Source organism: Bombyx mori, chromosome 22 (assembly GCF_030269925.1).
Source record: "Bombyx mori chromosome 22, ASM3026992v2".
NCBI lineage: Eukaryota > Metazoa > Arthropoda > Insecta > Lepidoptera > Bombycidae > Bombyx > Bombyx mori.
Genome location: NC_085128.1, coordinates 12,841,239 through 12,865,084, shown reverse-complemented (window position 1 = coordinate 12,865,084; position 23,846 = coordinate 12,841,239). Strand labels below are relative to the sequence as shown.

At 35.5% G+C, this 23,846-nt stretch overlaps 1 protein-coding gene across 3 annotated transcripts in view; it reads right to left on the bottom strand.

Annotated features, from left to right (window-relative positions):
- The window catches only part of LOC101739682 (uncharacterized), a 40,131-nt gene extending 17,075 nt beyond the window's left edge, over window positions 1-23,056 (bottom strand). The window contains exon 1 of one of the 3 annotated variants that reach the window (XM_012690665.3): window positions 22,766-23,056. The gene's annotated coding sequence lies outside the window, so the exon portion shown is untranslated. Of the gene's footprint in view, window positions 1-1,007; window positions 1,202-22,765 lie in introns of those variants that run through there. The other 2 variants (XM_021348210.3, XM_012690666.4) reach the window with 2 other exon arrangements.
- Between the last annotated feature and the right edge of the window lie 790 nt (window positions 23,057-23,846).

The following is a 23,846-nucleotide window of genomic DNA, read 5'->3' as shown; positions in this document are numbered from 1 at the left end:
CCATCCGGCTATGGAATGAGCTCCCCTCCACGGTGTTTCCCGAGCGCTATGACATGTCCTTCTTTAAACGAGGCTTGTGGAGAGTATTAAGCGGTAGGCAGCGGCTTGGCTCTGCCCTGGGCATTGCTGAAGTCCATGGGCGATGGTAACCAATCACCATTAGGTGGGCCGTATGTCGTCTGCCTACAAGGGAAATAAAAAAAAAAAACATGGTTTTTTTTTCATAAATCTCCATTCGATATTTGAAAACTAAAAGTTTAAAGTTTATTACGACGTTCCAAGTGCCCGGTTTCATCAACCATTCTAACAAATCGAGTCAGAAAGCTTTTAATTCAAGTAGGATTTCATAAGCGCTTTTGCGTAAATTCACCAGATAACAATCGAAGAGAAACTCAGAGCTGGAGAATGATTATAAAAATCTAAAATATTTTGATCCAGTTCGTGAACCGACTATAAGCTAGAAAACACACAAAGAAATGCAAACCATTTGTTTTGGTCTTATTAAAATTTAACATCTCCCGATTTCCAAAATGACTCTTTAATTAAATAGTAATAATACACATTCCAGAAGTCTCAACGTAAAATTTCGGCGCCATGCAGATCGAAGGACAGAAGGTAATTATTAGGGTACCTTTTTTATGTCGACTAAAAATAACTAATGAATATAACAAATTAATAGCATATATTTGTAAGAAAAATATACATACAGCTACATACTCGTAGTAAAGAAAAAGTTACCTACATACTACGAAAATTATTTAAGTTGAATTTTGATTTTATAATGTATCACAATAACTTTACAAATCTTAATAAGCAGCATATGTATAAATATTGTAAAAGATTTACATAATTTTGTGTTCACATCTATCTATGTGCATCGCAATTTAACTACATACAAACCTCCGTAAAATGATTGCAACAAAAGAAAAACAAACCAGTTATTTATAGTTGACAGAATCAAGGCGTTAATTATATTTTTGACAATGGCTATTCGCACGCATACTTACGGATCTTTAATTATGCCATTAGCACACATTTCCTGGTACATTTATCAATTTTAATTCCACTGTATCGTTTTATAAAATTAAAACACGCTGCTTCGTAGTGAGACCGCAGCGTACAATGGAAACGAACCGACTAAAACCCATAGAGAAACACAGACTGCATACAAATTAATTTACTGTCGCGAAACAAAACGTTATCTATAAGAAAATTAAACAATGAACACAAAGATACATGTATTCTAACGTTACATATGATTTACTCTTGTGCAAGCGTCAATTTTTTGAGATATCCGTGCTTTTTTATTGCAATAGAAGCGTAAATCGTTTGCAGATATGTTTTTTTTTTTTGTGGCTTAGATGGGTGGACGAGCTCACAGCCCACCTGGTGTTAAGTGGTTACTGAAGCCCATAGACATCTCCAACGTAAATATAAGTTCTAAGATCTCAGTATAGTTACAACGGCTGCCCCACCCTTCAAACCGAAACGCATTAATGCTTCACGGCAGAAATAGGTAGGGCGGTGGTACCTACCCTCGCGGACTCACAAGAGGTTCTACCACCAGTAAAAAATCTGAGTATATTACTGGATATAGGTCATATTGTAAGCCTGTACGGATAGGTGGGACCATTCCGTCTAGTTCGGTTGCGAAGTAATCCTACGTTTTGGTTTGAATGATAGAGCAGACGTTCAAGAATATAAGTCGCACTTCAAGCTCTATGACATAAGTATCTTATAATCTCAGATAAATGAGATTTTGAGGCGTGTGGTGCCTTCACGTTATTTAACGCCAGATGAGCTCTTCCTACACAAAAAAAACCTCATTTATTACTGTAGGTGAAACAAAAGAGCTCACAGCTTTAGCTTGATTAGAGGTGCTAAGCGCAAACGCACTTCCAGAGAACTGGTAGGCAGCGGCTTGGCTCTGCTGCTCCCCTGGCATTGCTGAAGTCCATGGGCGACGGTAACCACTCACCATCAGGTGGGTAGTATGCTCGTCTGCCTAGAAGGGCAATAAAAAAAAACTGAAATAAGGTAGTCCGACATTTCCGTAACCTCCAAAAGTTGTATGGTATCCGAAACGATAAAAACAATTTTAAACGGCACTTTCGTTGTTCTCTTTATCATTAATTTATTGAATGTTATAACATGATTAGATCGAAACGGATGTTATAATCATAATAATAATTAAACTGTCAAAGAAAAATTTAAATGACCTCAAACACACCTTTTTACAAAAACGAATCCCTAACACTACAGTGATTTCCTACATAAAAATTGTAATTAATATCGTTGAATTAAAATACATTAATAAGTCGTCAACCTAAATTTTTTACTGACAGCGGCATCAAATTTTATTCCCCTATTTGAACGATCAATCGATTATACTTTTAAATTATGTTCGTATACAAACAGTTTCGCGTATCAGAGATCCACGTAATTAAACAATGCTTTTAACGGTTTCAATAGCGGTACCCGAATGTAATACTTTATAGTTTTTGAGTACACGGCTTTGCCGAATATTTTTTTTATGTTTTAGTGTCACAAACGAATTCACGGTCGAACCGGTGTCGAACACCGGAACTCATAAATACGATAACGTGAACGTCGCCGCCCATCTAGAAGCGACATCGAAGTCTAACGGAATTTAACCGTTTCCTTCCGCTTTAAAAGGTGGAAATCCACAACACTGGTGGTAGGACCTCTTGTGAGTCCGCGCGGGTAGGTGCCACAACCTTGCCTATTTCTGCCGTGAAGCAGTAATGCGTTTCGGTTTGAAGGGTGGGGCAGCCATTTTAACTATACCTGAGACCTTAGAACTTACGTCTCAAGGTGGGAGGCGCATTTACGTTGTAGGTGTCTATGGGCTCCAGTAACCACTTAACACCAGGTGGGCTGTGAACTCGTCCATCCGTCTAAGCAATAAAAAAAAATTAGCAGTTTCTACTTCTAGTATCCACTGTATACAATTTCCGTATTAGTATTTAGTTTGACAATGATTTCGCCCTTTTAACTCAGACCGTATAATTCTCGCATTGAAAAATTTGATTGATTTTGGTGCATTAATAAAACATTCATTTTGTAGAAAAAACAGAATAATTACGAAACTCGATGAATGAATTCCATTTCAAACTTTCTATCCGATTCATTTATGTTTGAATCAATATTTAATGTTGCATAAATTTCATTTAAAATTGTGTTTTATTATAAGAGTAATTCCTTCAAAATGAGGTTTTTACAAGCTAAATAGAGTTCCCATCACAATTACAGAATTTGGGCCGGTTTAGTAGGATGTATTTATGTCATAACCTAGTATTTTTATTAGTCTTATTAATGATTTTGACGGCAACGGTTCAATGACGTTCGCTAATTAAGTACCTGATATCGTACAATATTCAACTTTTGAGAGATTTTTTGAACTTATTCGATCATTATTCCAATCGTTCCTTTAATTGATATTTAAAAAAATACTATCAGATTTCGATTAATTTGCCTAGTAAAGATAGCGTTTTATAGGCAGTTATATTACAATTTACCATTGATGGGCTGTAGACCTAATAAGTGACTAGTCTATTATGAGTGTGCTTTGTTCCGCAAGATCGAGGTCTCCTTTCAAACCGGAACCTCAGGATTTTTCCTATCAGAAATCGGGAAGTTGAAAGATGATGTCCCTGGGGTCTACCCTAGACCAAGTATAATATGGTTGCCACAGCCCCTCTATAAAATGTAAATAAAAATAAACCGGAACGTTAAATTACACCAGACAAGAGTTTTTACGCTGTTAATACACACGCACACTAAAAAAAAAAACATGTTGCGATTACGTATTGAACGTAGAACACTTTATGCGAAACGATTTAAGATTAAATAAACTACAAAATGAACGGGTAACAAGTTTGCCTTAGAATGTTTCAGTTGGTTATGTACTCGGGTAATGAATTGCACGAGCCACTTTCAAAGACATTCACTTACGTAGCGCATACTTTGATGTTTTATTTGTCCTCTCGGTATTGGGAGTTCGCGATGAAATTTGTTCGATTGCTTACCAAATTATGGCGATCTTGTTTGCTTAGATCAATTATTATCAGCTTATTTAATGACGCCGGTACGCATTCAGTGTACCACAATGCCTTTTCAAACGATTAGACCCTTTATTACATAGAAAAATTATTTTAGTATGCACGCACATACATATAACTACAGCAAAAGCAAGTCACGAATGTAATTCCTGAATGATTGAATATAACATTCGATATCCTCAAAAGAATATTGAGAGTTTTATATCAATGTAGAATAGGGATCGCAGCGCATAAAATAAAACTTCTACTTGAGGGAGTCCGTATAGAGTCCCTTCTTTATTTCGCGTGAAAATCGTGATTTTGGATCACTCGTAATTAAGACCACAATTGAAACAATAGGAGTTTTATTTTTGCAGCGGCTTCACTTCACTCCTCGCGTTCCCGCCAAAAAGTCTTTTCGGCGGTAAAAAGGTCTCGTGTCACAGATTATCTTCTTTTTTCAACCTCTCGTGCGTTCCGGCTTACGCATCATAAAAAGGTGCGTTCTTAAACGCCACATACTGTTACAAAATCTTCTTGTCATAATAACAATTAAAAATTAATTAACACTTTTATTACGCCTTGCTCATTTTTTAACCGTCTTCGCCATCTTCCTATTTCTCTGTCATTCTGTAGGTTATTCTCTTTTCCCTTTCTTTCCATTTCCTCTCACTCACATCTTAACGCTCCGTTCCACAATTTTTTCATACGTTGCGTTCTTACCAATCCAACATAAATACGCGCGTACGTCTAGGAAACAAATTCAAATTCAAGTCTGATCTACTCAACATGGAATCAGAAAAAAAATTAACTATTCATATTTATTGACCCGAAACCGGGTCTTAGAAACGTTCTAGTTCCACAGTCGAGTGACCATTCAGTATTACAATGAACTGTTGAATGTGTCCAGTAAATGGACTTGAGCTGTACTAATAATGTCTCGCATTACCCTTTCACAAAGGTAAACGCTAATGCGAGTACTGACCTCATTCCAGCCTGTCGTTTAGCGAGGCTGGATAATTTATCAAATGTTTTTACTAAAGGTTATACGTTCTGTGATTTCTTTTTGGTGATTTGTTTGAAATTCGAAGCTTGGAGGCACAGGCTATCAACTTCAGGAAGCCATTGTAACTTAAAGTATTTGTTGAAACGGTTTTTTTACAGATTAAATTTGAAGTTAGTTTCCAATGCTTTTGCTTGCTATGAGAGTTTCGACTCTCTAGAAGATACAAGATAATATAATGAGGTGAGTTAGATTTGGAGCAAGAAAAAATCGGTGCTTTGGCGTTCATGAAAACACGATATCGAAGGAGAAATTTACGGAACGCTAACCACAGCTGTAGGACATGTGGTATGAAAGAGAGAGAAATGAATAATGCTTGTTGCATGCTTCTCAAATATTTTTCTCGTGATAAGAAATTCACATTCACACACCCACATAAAGAAGACACGCAAAAATATTCACAATACAGGTGTGCACCGAAATCTTTGTGAGATTACACGTTAATTACCGTCACTTTCATTATGTCGATTTGATATTTAATATTTCTAGTAAGTATATAAAATTTATATTAATATTTACTATGGATATTGTATTAAGCGCATCTGAACACAAAGTGGTGGTTGTAAAACTATTTTTAAACAACTACATTTTATTTATATATTTCTTTGCACGTAACTTGAAATTTATGAACGTTCCGTTCATGGTCGGTAGTTGATTGTTTAATTTGTTGATAGTGAATTGGTAATATTAAAGGAAAACTCAACAACTATGTCTCTGTAAAAGATCGGACAGCTTTCCCTGGTATCTCAGCTAGGTACGACATCGTTCCGCGCAAAGGCCTATATAGCGCCCGTTGAAGTCGTTGAGGCCTAAAGGATAAGACGTCCGGTGCGTTCGTATCTAGCGATGTACCGATGTTCGAATCCCGCAGGCGAGTACCAATTTTTCTGATGAAATACGTACTTAAAAAATGTTCACGATTGACTTCCAGGGTGAAGGAATAACATCGTGTAATAAAAATCAAACCCACAAAATTATAATTGGCGTAATTACTGGTGGTAGGACCTCTTGTGAGTCCGGACGGGTAGGTACCACCGCCTTGCCTATTTCTGCCGTGAAGCAGTAATGCGTTTCGGTTCGAAGGGTGGGGTAGCCGTTGTAACTATACTGAGACCTTAGAACTTATATCTCAAGGTGGATGGCGCATTTAGGTTGTAGATGTCTATGGGCTCCAGTAACCACTTAACATCAAGTGGGCTGTGAGCTCGTCCACCCATCTAAGCAATAAAAAAGACCCTGCTGTCCTCTAGTAAGGACGCGATCATAATCGAATAGGTACACATGTAAAAGAGTTACATGTCAACACATCAAATGAGACAAAGAGAAGAGCAGAGGCCGGGGCCCCATAAGACACATGCACCCGTGCTCAACGCAAACCCTGCCATTGGTACCATAGGTAAAGCCTCCTCTGATTCTGTGCTCTCTGAGTTGTATCTGAATTGCCCTTTACATATTCATTAGGTATCAACAACTTACTATCTAATCACCAGTAGTCATTACCAAAATAGGTATTAACTAAATATATCACGATCAACGACAGAACATAAAAAAAAATTTTTTATTGCGGTCAAGTTGATCATGATAAACATTACAGATAAAATAGCTTTTAATTTTGTTTATGGTTATACGTATATTTTCCTTTAATTAAATAGAAGCAATGTATACACTAGAACCGGCTACCACAACCTAATAGAGTCTAGGTCAAGTCGCGAGGTCAATCAACATCGGGGTCAATGTCATCCAGAATTATCGTATTGGTGAAGAAGGTATAAAAATTATAATGTTCGTCCTTATGTCAAGTGAAAAGAAGTCCAAAATGTTTTTTAACTTGCTTTCATTAGCTTGGTATATGGGTTTGTTTGTAATATCATTTTCCACCTGACCAATAAAATAAAAAAAGTTGAGTTAAATGTTAGTCCGGCTTACTATCTAAGCATACATAAATACATTTATTATAATTGCGTGCTTTTTCTATTAACATTTGCTGTTATTTTTTTATATGTATTTATAGAAGCGATTTTCCTGTAAGCAGTATTAAAAAATCTGATCGAAAAAAATCGATTTTCCTCTGTATATCATTATATATAATCGATACGTAATTATAATTTTAAATGTGTTTAATACGAAATTACTTTATTATGATTCATTATCGTCGTTTACTGCCTGAGATAAATTATTCAAGTATTCAAATACCATCGTAAACTCAAGGCATATTTCATCTTATAATTCCTGGTGTGTGGTAACAGAATGTTGATAATCAAGAGAATTATATTGCATGGAACAGGTTAGGTTGCAACGTCGACGTTGTCCGACGACTGACAATAGTGTACAATTAACATTAGCTGTAAATCGTTAAGGTATTGAAGTTGCATCAACAGGTATTAGGAAGTTGTTGGGTAACTTAACGCACTGTCTTCGTAATCGAGCTAATTTATTTGGCATCTGTTTAAAAGTAATGAGTAATTCGTGGTCATAAATTGGTAATAAATAAATTTCTTTTTTGGAGGCGACTGATTCGGTGGTGCTTTAGTGAGCGCTCCTGACTGTAGCACCGGGGGTCGTGGGTTCGACTCCCACATCGGGCAAACATTTGTGTGATGAACAAATTTGTTTGCTCTTTATCTGGTTGTTTATTATCTATATATGTAATTATTTATATGTATATCAGTATCTGGTACCCATAACACAGGGAATCCTAATTTGGGTCGGACGAACGCGCGTGATTTGTACCCAGTTATTATCGATGGAGAAAATTAACATCCTCATTATAAATGACCATAGCTTCGTCGTAGAATAGTTATTTTTAAATCGTAATTTGTGTGATGTCAATATTTGTGGTATCTTTTATGCAGAGTTTGATAGGGATATGTGTGAAGTGCAGATAAAGGCCCGCCCATTCTTCAAACCGGATCGGATGACAGGTTCGTAACATAAATGGGTAGGATGTTGGTAATTAACGGGCTTATAATACGCCCTACCACTAGTTGGCCTTTACACTATGGGCTTCGGTAACCATTTAAAACCAGGTGGGCCATGAGCCCGACCACCATATAAGCAAAAAAACTGCCAATTGGCTATGACAATACGCTGGTATAGAAACTCATAGAATATTATTGTGTATTAAAATTTTCATCCATATTTAATAGATTAAACATCAGACACGAAGCAACTGAATTGCATTCGCACGAAACCACGGAAAAACGATTGACATCAATAATGACGACGAATACTAGCGAACCGTGAATCCTTTGTATTATTCATTATCTATCAGACAATTTGTCCAATGATGTTACATAGAGACAGTTAGCGAACTGAATTGAATGTTTTCAACAAACAAGTGAAATTAGGATACGAAATACACTTTTAGTAAATCGAAAAAATTTTGAAATTTGAATTTTGTAAAGCGCGCCAGTTTTTATCACCTGACGACTTTGGTTGGAGTCGGTACCTTTGTGGATTGTATTTAGAGATTCGACTTATTTACTGGTTTTTCTTTCATATATCACTCCGGCACCCGTAACAAGGATCCGTGACCCGGAGAAATATCACGTTTTAAATGAAAAAAGTCTCATTTAATGTTCATGAATATTTAAAACATAAATAAAATATGAGCAATCGTATAAAAGTTTGAAAATATAAAATATGTATTTTATTGCCAACGAAAGCAAATGACCACCGTTTTTTATTATTTGTTTTGATGAATACAAAGACGGCCTAGGAGTTGAAGACTTAATTGTATTGTGTTTCGACTGTTCCATCCTTCAAAACGAAACATAATACGACGACTTTACGTCAGAAAAAAGTGGATAGTAGTAGCCACCCGTACGTATTTATTTTACGCTCTATTTTCAGGGCGACGGGGTATGAAATAACAATATACGGGGGTTAAAAATAAAGTTTTATTACTTTTGAACTAAATGAATAGTTGAGCTCGTGGCTTTTTTAAACATACATACAAAATATTAAAATATGTAGTTTAAAAACTTAATAAAACACGCTTAGATAGAAAACTAACATTCAATTTTTATTTTTGTTCTGTTGATGCTGGTAGTATATTAAAGAGAAGCCATAACATTATTGTATTGTCTTTGAGTTGATGAAAATTACATTCAAAGATTTAGTTACAAACAAACAAACGTACATACAAACATACAAGCTAATAAAAGCGTGTTAATATTATGAAGCAGGCGAACAGGCGCGGCCAATCCACAAAAAAACACCCGTAGAGAGAGCTGATCAAAAATTCATATAGTCTGAGAACAAAATCAATTTCTTAATTACGAATTCCATTTTAATAAATCACCTGAATTTCGCGGTAACGTTGTTCTTGTATTATGAAAATTGCGTTCCCCTTAGACTTTCTTTTATTTATTCGTACAATTAGCGTGGGCAATCATATTGGAAACGGTTAGACGAACAATGTGAAACCTGTCTGTGCTGTGCACACTTGCGAAAGCGTTGGGGAAAAAATGAAATTTTAAAATGTAAGGATTTGTGTTTGCACTTTTTTAAATACAAAATGTTTCGCACTTCGAAGATATGTTCAGATTTAAATGAAAACAATAAAAATAAAAAAAGCCTTTATTGCTGTTTTACTTAGTAATTACTAACTTAGTAAATTACTAAATAATAACTTAAATTTAAATCCAACTTATAATTAAGTATTCCGTTCGGCATTGGGTGTAGTTTTCGAAACAGTTTGTCTCGCGACAAATTATATTCAGGTTCATATTTACCCATTATCAGACATAAGATGAAATGTTCTAAAATAACGTGTGTTCAAAGACGTAATTTCATTGGAATAGTAAATATGGTGCCCGTCAAAAAGAAACACCAGAACCCCTGCTATGTGGTAGAAATAAATGCGATAACGGGATTACCGCATCAGATGAAAACACGACTCTCCCTTGATTTTCATTGTCTTATGAATATTGGGAACATAAGAAAACGGTCTACACGACAGAAAGAAGAGTGTCTGTTAATGTAGACATATTGGTTTTTAAATTTTATGCATTTGTATATTCTTGGTGAATATGTCTAAGGCATTGTCTACCAGTCAACCATACGTTATACAGAGAAAATAATGGCATTAGGAACGTTGTCAAGACTGAAATCCGAACGACTCAGTGATTGCAAAATACGAAATTTAAATAAGTACACTGGGAACTCGAACAGTCAATGAGTTTTAAAAAGATACCGACCTTAATGATCGCGGACTGTAGTTAGAATCACTAACCAACCATCAAGGAGATAACTATATTATCATTAATACTAATACAGGTGATGCACAACGGAAAGTGGAGCTCGCGCGTTAGTCGATGAGTGGTAATGCCATATTGCACGCAGAGCACAACATATAATACAACTATACAATACATACATACATAATACAAACTTTACAGAAATACAAGGTGGAGATACTCGTATCTTCAGAACTTTAATAGTCTTAAATGCTATAAAACAATAAAATAATTGAATTAGCAAACAAAGAAACTAAATGAAAGTACATTCGTATGTATATAAAGACAGTAATACCAAATTCTATTTCTTCCATTCTGTTCGGAATGGCTTTGGTCTCGAAATTGATCACTTATCTCATTAAAGTTTACAAGTACGTGCAATGTCATGAATTTAAAAACATGTTCCCATATCGAAGTTATTCGATATTTTTGATCGTTTTTTCGTGAGCATCTATGAATCGTTTTCTGATATACGTGATTCGGTTTAAATCCTTTTAAGTCCTTATATATTCGTATATTTTAATGATAGATTTCGATTATCAACATTAAATTCCCTTTAATTTTAATTATAAATTTATTTTAGTTATGTGTAAATAGTGTGGTGAGATCTTCGAGACTTCGACTGGCTTAACTGCTTTCGATGAAATTTTCGGAAAATCTTTGGCCTAGCGCGTGATGAAGTTTGGTCAGGCCAGGTTTCTTTAATTATCTATATATATTAACCAGTTTTTTTAATTTAGCAATATTGATGCTATGAAATATTTGATAACCAAATCGATACTATTTTGAAATCTTAGACCACAATCAGAATTTATTGTTTATATTTATGAAGCTCATTGTATAATTAGCGATACAACATTAAATTTCGATAGAACCTGTTTGGATGATAGACAGACAGTTCATATTTCAACGGCTACAATTGGTTTGAAAGGTTGCGATTTAGCAATCATTTCACTATGTAATGCATAATTGTGGGGTTGGTTTAACTATTAAGATTTTTTGTAAAGTTCACCTTTTTAAGTTCTAATATATGAATAATGAGTAGTGTTTTTAAAAAACGAACGACGGAGAATTTTCTGCCACCGTGATTTGCCATTTTATTAATTTTAATTGTTTATTGTAACATTTATATTTATCTATTATGAAATAGTTGATAGGTATAGTTATTATAAAGTAAGTATAGTTATCTAATCTAATCTATCTAGTTTTTATTGGTGGTAGGACGTGTTGTGAGTCCGCACGAGTAGGTACTACCACCCTGCCTATTTCTGCCGTGAAGCAGTAATGCGCTTCGGCTTGAAGGGTTGGATAGCCGTTGTAACTATACTGAGACCTTAGAACTCGTAACTCAAGGTGAGTAGCAGCATTTACGTTGTAGATGTCTATGGGCTCCGGTACCCACTTAACACCAGGTGAGCCGTGAGATCGTCCACCCATCTAATCAATCAAAAAAAAAACAATAACATTTTCACCTTCAACTGATTCATACGCAGACTACACGAACATTACCCTCTCTTTGGGACAATCGTATAAAGAAACACGCAATAGAATTCCCAGTCGCATTAGTGCAACAGCACTTAAATTAGACAGCGGGGAGGGACGCGCGGTGTTGGGGGGAGCGCCGGAGCTCACCATGACTTTCACTCGCACATCTCACGACCTCGACCGCTCTTGTTCGTAAACATTATTAATGTGAAAAGAATATCGATTTGTTATTACATATTTTAGTCCGGAATGTACTGGAGTTTAAATTTATTATACCGTAAAAAGCCGCCATTCAAATTATGTTGAGAGCGGGGCAAAGAAGACCTAATTTAATTTTAATCTACCCTCTTACGTAAATCCGAGTCGCGTGTAACAAAAAATACACGTACAAAATAAATATTTAATCTTTATTCGGAAATTTGAAAAACTTTTTTATGAATTGTAAAATGCTTGATTCTTGGACGTGGACTTCCTAATCACATACAAACTATTTGTAGCTTAGTTTACATACAGATGTTTTTTTATTTTACTTGTTTAATGCCATTTCTTTACTAAGTACTGTTTTGAATCAAATGAACATAATTTTATAACCTGCGCAGCTCAATACCACTGTCTTGTTATTACAGCAGGAAGAGAGAAGCAGCCGTTACATAATAATTGATTATTAGACCTCATGTCTTAAGGTGGATGGCGGTATTCATGTTGTTACATCCAATGTATGAATTCCAGTAACCACTTAACGTTAACTAGGCTGTGAACTAGATCATCAGTTTCTGCACTAAATAAATATACACCTTGAGGTTTTTGAAAACCAAAGTTAAATAATAATATATAGCTTAGGCGCGTCTAGAGTTTATTAAAACGAGTGTTACACGAAAATCAACGGAGCACAAAATTTATTACACAAATTACAGAATTTACTTTAATAATCTAAACTAAAATGCATTTCATTATCAAATTTGAACAAACATAAAACGAAGATAGGCAAACGTATTGCCCTCATTAAGGCTTTCAAGTGCCTACTAATTTCGTACAAAAGACTTCAACGCGTGATCGTAACGTAAGCCATTAACTAAGACAGTTATGAAGAAAAATATATTTTAAATCGTAATATTAACAAATTACTTTTATCACAGAATCATTCAAAACTATTATAAATAAGATTATAAATTTTAGAATAGTATTAGTGTCTGTTTCAATTATTTGTTTATAAAGTCATAAAGCATATATACATCTCGTTTACATAGTTACCAGAGTCCATGGACATCATAAAATCGAAGAATCGAATCATCGAAGTCTTCGTTGTATTATACAGTGGCTGTCCAATCCTTCAAACCGGATCCACAACTGATTCGTGGTAGAAGTAGACAGGTAAGTTGTATTCACCCGCATTGGCTCAGAATACATCCTACTACTAGTAAAGTTGAGTTACATTCAATATACTCGATAATTGCTATTATTATTAATGAAGATACTATATCTACTGGTGGCAGAACCTCTTGTGAGTCCACGCGGGTATGTACCACCACCCTGTCTGTTTCTGCCGTGAAACAGTAAGTCTGTTTGAAGGGTGGGGCAGCCGTTGTAACTATACTGAGACCTTAGAACTTATATCTTAAGGTGGGCGGCGCATTTACGTCGTAGATGTCTATGGGCTCCAGTAACCACTTAACACCAGATGAGCTGTGACCTCGTCCACCCATCTAAGCAAAAAAAAAAGATAGAAGACGAATCATTACCCGATGTTTTGTGGTCATCGTCGCCCATGGACATATGCAAAGTTAGAGGCACAGTTAGATATTTTCTATCGCTGACAGCTCTATTCAAATTAGGCTTAACACGCAACTCACTTCCTAAATATTCATATTAATATCGTAAAGAACAAAATATTTGTAGACAAAACAATTGGGTTAGGCCAAAAGGAATATGATAGTTAGCAAAAAAAAACCCATCACTCATTCTGAGTAAAGGTCAAACATAATTTTAAAAGTATTTATTATTGTAGAAAGTGTCACCGGTGTGTTCGTATCGAAAGTTGTTGCATCATGTGTCGCGTAATTTGAATACGACGATAACCTTATTATAAACGTTTAAACGCTTGCGTTATTTCTATAGAGGTCCCCAGTACTCGAAATTCGACTATAATTAATTGAAATTGTAAGTTTGTACACTATTATGATTGTATTTTATACTTCTATAATCACAAATTTCGCCAAGACTACACTATAAAAAAATATTAACAAAGACAAAAACAATATTTAATCTATTCTCAATTTGACAACAGACGTCAAGAACAAAAGTTTGACAATAAATAGTATGCATGCGTGTGTGCGTCAAATACATGGTATGTAGTGTGTGTAATGTTTTCTTTATTCATTTAATGTATCTTTTATGCATTGTTTAAAATATTTCTCTATATTCTCTATAAGTGTGGAAAATTTCATACTCCTACGTCAGCGCAATTTTCGTAAAAAGGGATACCAAGTTTTTGCTTCACGTATGAATATATAGATTATACTTCTTGCAAAAATAGCATGTTAATACGTGCGTATTTTTTGTGTTCATGTTTTCGACTTCGAAGCTATGACATTGAAATAAATTATTCAAAGACATCGTGTACTATTATTATAGTTGAGAACCAATTATAATATGAAATATTCAGTTGGAAGAGAGGATCCAACCGACATTGCCGTGAAATATAGATTGTTTTTGTTGTTGTTGTTGTAGTCCTAGGGTACCCCGCTGGTACATAGGGCCCTCACAAGTTGTCTCCACTTTACTCTGTCTTGCGCTTGCTCCTTGACATCACTCCAGGTCACATTGGCAGTCCTCCGATGAGAAATATACAATATAATATAAGTACCTATATATAATTACAAATATAATACTTCTAATATTTATGAACTATTTTTCCATATTCCAAATAAACTTAACCTATAACTTTCCTTATTATTGCAAATAAAATTTGTTAGTTTTTGTTAATAAAGATTTCGTTAATTTCTGAAAGTGTGAGCCATATGTATGGTAATATATTTATATGTTATGTAAAATTTAACTGATAACAGAGCAATGTACGACGTCCATTAAAATAAAAAACAGACTACTTAATGTTTATCGTGGGAACCATGTCCAACATTGGGTGACTTTCAATGTGATATGATGAGGGAAACTATCTTTGTATGTCTTAAATTAATATAAAAAAGAAAAGAAAATTCTTTTTTTTTTTCCAAGTCAAAACTATTATGCTTTCGGGCCCAATTTTAAAAACTTCATAACGTCAACACTTCATAAAGTTAACCTACGCTGATTTAATCATCATTGAACATTCGGATTGCTGTAAGCATTATATTTATAGATGTTTACAGCCGAACTAACAAATGTCTGTCGACTCTTTTATTATATGTACAGAGATTGATAGCTGAACGATGAATTGACTCTGTATTTCAAGTTACAATGTGGCGGATCTTGACTATCTTGACCTGTACATAGAAGTTCTTCGCTGTCAATTACTTCAATCGTAACATTGTAGGCGGTAGCGGTTTAGATACCATAGCCTTCTTGTAAAAAAAAGTTGTTTTTATTTATTTTGATACGGCGTTCTAATGCCTGTTTGTACCGTGAGAAACACAGTGCTATGAATATTGTTGTTATGACACTAATACATGTAATTATCTACCGTTTTAAAGAGAAATTAATATCCATCAACTAATGTAAGAGTCAAAACGAATTATTAAAACGTAGTCGTGGCTTCAATTGATTAATTATGAATGAATGAATACAAGATACATATTCAGGGCACAAGACGTAAAAAAATATCAGGCAATTTATTAATAAAATAATATACCGGTAAGAGATGAAAGACAGTAAATAATGATACAACTTAACTAACGTCGTTTGGCCAACGATAATCTAACATGTAGAGCAACATATTGTATCCCTTGGTAATTAGTAGTTTTTGCATCAAACGTCCCTGTAAATTATTTTCTGCACTCTTGATAACGTGCATTCCAACCCTCTCATCGTGGCCGCCGGTAACTACATTCCCGATCCTGCGGACAGAATGGAAAGCAGTCGACGTCGCCCAAAACACGTCATCTCGGATCCTCCCGATCCACTAACGGTGCTTTTAGGTAGTTCAAGCACCGGTCACCGCTCTCGTCGAACCCGTCGCTTGCGACGAAGGGCTCGACGAGTAAATTAACTCTCAGACACAGCCCACTGAGTTTCTCGCCGGATCTTCTCAGTGGGTCGCGTTTCCGATCCGGTGGTAGATTCTGCGAAGCACGGCTCTTGCTAGGGTTCGTGTTAGCATCGTCGTCAGGTTTGAGCCCCGTGAGCTCACTTACTAGCCACGGTTACGCTGAAATAGCCTCTCAAGGCTATCAGATTAGGTAGGAAAAAAAAAAAAAAACGTGCATTCCAAATTTCATGATAGTCAGTCGAGTAATTAAAACATTAAACTGTAAGAAACATACGTACGTTATATTTTTATCATATTCACATTGATGAAGAGATACAAATGTTAAACAAAGACCATTAAAACAAATTACTGAATATGAAAACAGAGTTCCCTATATTTTTTTAAAATTAAATTCTTTTGAATTTAGAATTTATTCGCAGTTATACATTAATTACATTTCAAACGGCCAGCAACGTCCTTACCGTTATTAGTACCGGTAGTGTGGAATAGATGTTACCCTTACATTTAAACATGTATGTATGTAGTATTATTCTTATCAAAAACATTTCCCATATTTTTTTATTACTTAGATGGGCGGAAGAGTTCACGGCCTACCTGGTGTTAAGGGGTTACCGGAGCCCATAGACACTGTAGGTTTATACGACAAATGGAAGATCTTCCACCGAACGGGTGATGTTGCTCGGTAGACCGACGGTCCGAATGTTGTTCTTCGGAACTTGTATATATGCAAACTTATCTTGGATGTCGTAAGCGAGATTCAGGCATCTGTCAAATATCTTGTGTTCTATGATGGCTATCGCCACAACATCTACAACTTAAATGCCTCTACCTACCTTGAGATATAAGTTCTAAGGTCTCAGTATAGGTACAAAGGCTGCCTTATCTTTCGAATCGAAACGCATTACTGCTTCACTTTGTCCAAAAGTTGAAATCGTGAATAATAATCTTATTTATATGCTGCTGAGTAATTTTCATGCTAAAATCGTAGTCTTTAAGATCTTATCTACAATCCGTGTAAGTCAGTCAGCCTACTTACATTACAAGGACGGAACAGTCTTTCGACCGTTACCTCGATACTGCAGCCGCTTTCGTAAATCGCGTTCAATTGATAAATACATCACGTTGCACGTGTTTCGTCACACGTGTCGTATTATATTTGTAGCTCTCGGGCTTCTATTTATTTAACGAATATAATCCTTTTGAAATCAAACTAAGCAAAATCGATTTGATTTTTAACATATTTCCAACACTTAACAGGTTTTAATAGCCGGTTAGCAACTGTGTAAGTGCACAAGTATGAAAAATGAAAAAAGCCGCCGGATATGACTCTGTGGGTCCTTCCAAAGAGTGTACTGAAGTCTCAGGCAATAACCAGCATTTTACGAGCCCTTATTTCATTCCAGTTGATTACAATCTCATATAAATTAAATTCATGTCATTTCGCTCCTAGATTTGATATTACTATAATAATTTAGTAAATTCATTTCCTATATTTCGATATCTGTCCTAGATATAAGATGATAATGTAGTTGTATGGCTGTTTCTAGTTGAGTTAGTAGTTACCAATTTTTGCAGGGATTGTGTACGAGCTCACAGCCCACCTAGTATTAAGTGGTTACTGGAGCCCATTGACATCTACAACGTAAATGTGCCACCCACCTTGAGATATAAGTTCTAAGGTCTCAGTATAGTTGCAACTGCTGCCCCACCCTTCAAACGGAAACGCATTACTGCTGTACAACAGAAATAGGCAGGGTAGTGGTACCCGTGCGGACTCATAAGAGGTCCTACCACCGGGAAAAAATATTTTTTTGTGATTTATTTTACTGCGAATCGCAAGAAGGAGATTGGACGCACGCTTTTTAGAAGGTGATCAAGAATGTTTCATGATGGTTGATGATAGCAGTAAAATTACCAACAAAACTTTGGGAATTTGAATTTATAAATGGTGTCTGTTCTGTTGCTGTGGTTTAGTGTTAACGGCCCTATACTACCATTGTACTATAGAAGCGGGGTTCGATCAATGGTCGGAGTAGATCTCTTTGTCTAAGGTATTCGATTATCTGGTCTTGATATATCTTCTCTGGCTTCGTATGTATTTTTCCAGTATGAGTATAAGGCAAAATTTAATTCACTGATACAGAGAAGTCAGAAACAAAATATATAGTTTTTGGAAATTCTTTTAAACTACGATAGGTTTGCTACCTACCATAGCAAAGTAGTTCTTCTAAGCTACGTATATCGAATTTCAATTTCATACACTATACTCTCGAGTTTTGTAGTGAAACTTTCTTTATCATTGCTGTGAATAGAAACTTGATGAAATGAAAAAGTGACACTAAAAAGAGACAGACATCTGTAACATTTGGATTTAGCCTGGGAGAGAATGAGATAGAATACTTCTATAGGTTAAGCCTTTACCGCGTGCCAACTGTACATGTTTATTTTTCATAGCTGGCACCTGATCACGGAGAGATGGCGCGACATTGTGAGACGCATCAAGTCTGCCCCTTCCAACACTACATGACGATCGCGACCACTCTGTCAAGAGTGACACGACTGAGAAGAACCTGATCACACGGTCTACCGAGAAAGCATCCAAGTAAATATACATAAATAATAGTAAGACCTTCAGATATTAGAAAAACGTTTCTATTATATTACAATAGCAGAAATTTTCTGGACGGTGGTGGTGGATAGGTACAATCGGTAACAAAACTGTTTGATTGTTATTTTTTTCTCACAATTTTCTCAATAGTCTTTGAGTTTGCACAAAAAATGTTTCAATGGTCACCGTTATTAATTAAATAGGTTATTGTTTTGTTCTTTACGTGTTCTATATGAAATCCATTGTCCATTGTCTTTTTCTAGTTCATTAATAGAACAAAAAGGATTTGGATTGTAAGTCTCGTAATCAAGTGCCAAAGTATTATACGATAATATTTATTTGTGGGTTTTTACGAATGTGTTAGTGTTCTGTGTGTTTACACAACTCACTCGGCCCAATTTGAAATCTGTTCTGTTATTTTTTGGGAAGGTTTACGATATATTTATTTATTTATTTATTTATTACACTTCATGTAAAATTTACATTGGCGGACTTAATGCCTAAGGCATTCTCTACCAGTCAACCAAAGGTAGTGCAGAGTAAATAGTGGTAGGTGCAATGAAATTTATATTAGGTTACGAATACATAAAAAACAAAGTATATCTACATATATACAGAATCACATATACATATACATACATACATACATATAATAGTTTATACAGTATTAAAAGAAATATAGTATATAAAAGGATATAGTATCATCAATCAATATTCTTTTATTATATAAATGTACAAGTAAAGTTTTATTTTAATTCTAAACTAGTGTTGTTCGATCTCGCTCGTTACTGTAACTAACTGTATGAAAAAATCGATTTCTTGAAACTACTTGAGCGCTGCCTATCGTATGATCATAGTACTATGACAAATCTTTTAATGCCAATAAGGACGGTACTTGGTTTTTTCAAATAGATTGAAAGATTTGCGAACACATACAAGACAAACATATGTACACACAAACTTGCAGACCGTTTTGTTGGCCGATTTTAGATTTCATTTTTATCTGATCGCAAACTTCTCATCATCCACTGGCTAGGGCAATCTTAAGATTTCCTGATATTTTATCGAAATCACTCCAGGTGTTTCGAAGTTTAAAATAATAGATACGATTTACTACTTTCTTCGGTTTTTGCGAGTCGAAAACGTAATGAAAATTTCTTCTACGGTTTAATTTCGCGTTTATTAATTTAATTTTACTTTTTTTCGATCTTTCGAATTTACAATTTTACGGCCAACCTATCGGTAAAAGTAGTTTTAATTAAATACACAATTGTTATCACAACAGTAAGCCGCATTTAATCATTCAGTCATTTTGAGTCAAACATCAGTGCTCAGCTCGCCGAAGAACAAATAGGTATAACGAAACAAAATATCAAAGTTCACGAAATCGACATTGATATAACAGTATTAGTATTAGCTACGATTTATTTGCTTTTTTTTCCTACCTAAGGTGATAGCCTTGACAGGCTATTTCAGCGTAACCAAAAACTAGTAGGAGAGCTCACGGGGCTAAGACCTGACGATGTTGCTAACACGAACCCTAGCAAGAGCACTGACAAAATCCGGCGAGAAACTCAGTGGGCTGTGTCTGTGGGTTAATTTACTTGTCGAACCCTCCGTCGCAAGCGACGGGTTCGACGAGAACGATGACCGGTGCTTGAGGTACCTAAAAGCACCGTTAGTGGATCGAGAGCATCCGAAATGACGTGTTTGGGGCGACTCGACTGTTTTCCATTCTGTCCGCAGGATAGGGAATGTTTTTTTCCAATTTACTTTATTAGTAGCTATTGGACAGCAAGAGCGGTAACATTTCTGCGACTCGAGTAAAGACGATGCTGGTTATCTCATTCGTTAATAAAAAAGCCAGACGCATTAATCGCGCGGTTCTTCCACCTACTCGAGTTACAGTAGACAAAGACAAAATGCCAGTAATTGGGAGCATGTGGGTGTGTAGGTATAAAGAGTAAATTCATTATGACAATAATCATACAAGACGTATTCAACAAGCACTTATGGAAGATTTCCCTTTTGCTTTAGGTAAGAAGAAAAACAGCGCTATAACTAATATGTGTAAATATATTATACCTACCTAAGTTATTATATCTATTATATTATACATGCCCGTATGGCTCAAAATACGCTCTACCAGCAAATGTAGATTAGCGTTCATTTTCCAGTGAATACTACACTAGTCGTATTACCCATGAGGAGAGATGATGGAGTATTATAGACTGACACTATACAGCAAAAATTGTCGAAGTACTACAGACACAGATATAAAAATATACTATCCCTCTCTAGAAGGTGATTAATTGTTAATTTCAGAAACCTCGACCTTGGCCAAACAAGTTAAAAAGGACATCGTCTTATGTATCTCACATTCAGTGACAAACACGGTAAAAAGAAGCGAAATTTAGTGCAATTTACCTTATTATGACAGGAATTTTACAATAACAAAGATAACTTATATAATTACATGATTTTTTAAAATGATTCATACAATATTCATGCAATTCAATTCAGTCAATTTATTGATTAGGATTTAATACGGTGGTAGGACGTTTTGACAGCTCGCACGGCTAAGTAGCAAGCATCACTAAGTATGCGTAGAAAGAAGAAGAAGTAAGAAAGAAGCAAGTAGAAGTAAGAAGCCGTAATCCGTTCCGGTTTAAATGGTGGGGCAGCCGTTTTGTTATCGAATTGAGACATAGAACTCAATGTTGTCTATATCTATGAGCTTCGGTAAGTACTAAACACCAGGTGGGCCCGTGACCTCATTCACTCAAAAGATCAAGAATAAGATTAGAATGCAGCACAATATTCAAATCTCAAAAGAAAAAAGTATTACACACGTTAGAAAAAATTATATGATTAAACCGAGCGTAATAATTACTTTAAGTATATTTATGACGGAAGTCAAAAAAATGCCATTGTTTGAAATGTTATCTTTATTATTATAATTTCGTAATTTAGTAAACTCATTGTTTTAAGTCTAAACAATAAAAATCACAATTATTGCACTGTATGAATGTCTAACACGCATTTTAAATTCTCATATTGTGTTTTATGAAATAACTCACAGCATTTTCATGCTATTAATTGATACGATCGATCTCGACGCTAATATTTTAATATATTAGAATGTACGTATTAATTCTAGGAATACCCGCGGATTCAACGATGTTGAAATACGAAAATCTATATCTATACTAATATTATAAAGAGGAAAGATTTGTTTGTTTGTTTGTTTGTTTCGAATAGGCTCCGAAAGTACTGGATCGATTTGAAAAATTCTTTTTCCATTAGAAGCCGACATTGTCCCTGTTATTTTTTTGGTTTCATGTGTGTTTTAATGTTTCCGAAGCGAAGCGAGGGCGGGTCGCTAGTATTTTAATACGAAGGATATCTACATAGATATAATAATTGCATAGCGTAACAATATAGAGCATTTCTACAATTAATATAATCAATCACCAATTTTAAATTAAAACCGTCCTTGGTGCACCTTTATTTTGGTATCAAAATATTATGTTTCCTTTTTTCAAACTAATAGAGTCAACGGTTTAGAGCTGGGTAATAATATCTTTCTGTCATTCAGTTAAAGTGTGATTATATCGTTAAAAACAAATGTTATGTAAGTTCGCTAAATAAGTTATGATTATGGTAATGGTTTAGCTGTACTGGCCAGTATAAATATTGTGGCGACTAAAAAGGCCACTACACATCTATGTAGACAGATTTCAACCTATTTGGAGGAAGTCGAAAAAGAGGAGGAATGAGATGACACTGCCAGAAGAAGAATGAAGAAAATTACATGTATAAGACTTTTATGAAAACTGATTGAGATTTAAAATAAAATACACTATATAGATAAGCATGTTTCATTAAAGATACGTTGAAAGGGCCTTAAGATTATTTGTTAAAATATACGGAAAAAGAGAACCCTCAGGACGAGCTTGAGTTTTGAATTTACCAGTACTAAAGCCCCAGTCTTAAAATGGTATGCGTAAATAATTTCCTGACAATAGTTTCATGTATATGAATAGTTTCTTAGTTCTATATCCTAGTTGCTTTCCATAAAATTTAAGTCGAATGAATATAACAAACCTCACAGTTTCACACGAAAGTCGACGTTGTTCGAATGGGCCGCCACAAGCGATTGTTCACCCAGACAACTCGTTTTAACTTTCTACCGTAGTATCAGTTGCACAGGCACAATGCTCGTCGTTCGAGCATTCGTTTCACACCGAAATTTTATGTGGCCGTAGAATCTTATAGAAGGTTTGAGCGTGCGGCGCGCCTCAATACGCGTTGACGACTGCGCGGGCGACCGTACAGAGAAACTAAAGAGAAAAGTAACCGACTCCGAACGAGCCTGTTACATCAGTGTTCTTGTCGCTGATATTGTTTATAGCGGAATAGTTTTTGCTAAGTATTAAATGAGAGGCATTAAGTTAAAGCAGACGGCGTCACTTCCGCTTTCCGCGCTTGTTCCTAGCCGTAACCGCGGACGTAAACTTAGACATAACTGGCACTCGTTACTACGTTAACGTTTTTTTAATTGTAATTACATTCACTAATATCGACAAGTCTGCATTCCCAAAAAGTACTGTTATATATTTATGTAGAATAGCTACTCAATTTTGAAATCTAGGTTCCAGAGTTCATTCTTAAAGAAGCAACTTCTGTCCCCATATGGAATTACTGAAGAAAGTGGAGACTTATTTAATTTCATATATTTTTTATTCATTCAATGCCGCAGATAGGCAAAGAATCGAGGCTTTTGAGATATGGTGCTGGCGACGTATGCTACGAATACTATGGACGACCCGCCGCACCAACGGGTCGCAGGCAGTTTACTTCTAACACTCAGGATTCTCCATCCTGTCCTGCAGGAACGGCATACAATTTTTCGCAGTACGATTGCCGCCTCTCCGTTACCTCATCTATCTCAATAGCTTGCCCTCCTCAGTCTCTATAGCCCATGTTTTTGCTTTAAACTCTCTCGTGATACTTTTTATTTTCAAAAATATGTCTCGGGCTTGGAACTTCTGCGTATGATCTTCAATATCCTGACAGATTGAGTTAAGGTAGTCATTATAATCCCTACGGCAGAGCAGTTGAACTCTTGCCGAGGCTTCGCGGTAATCTATAATAGCAGATTCGACATTGCCTATGAGTAGTTCCT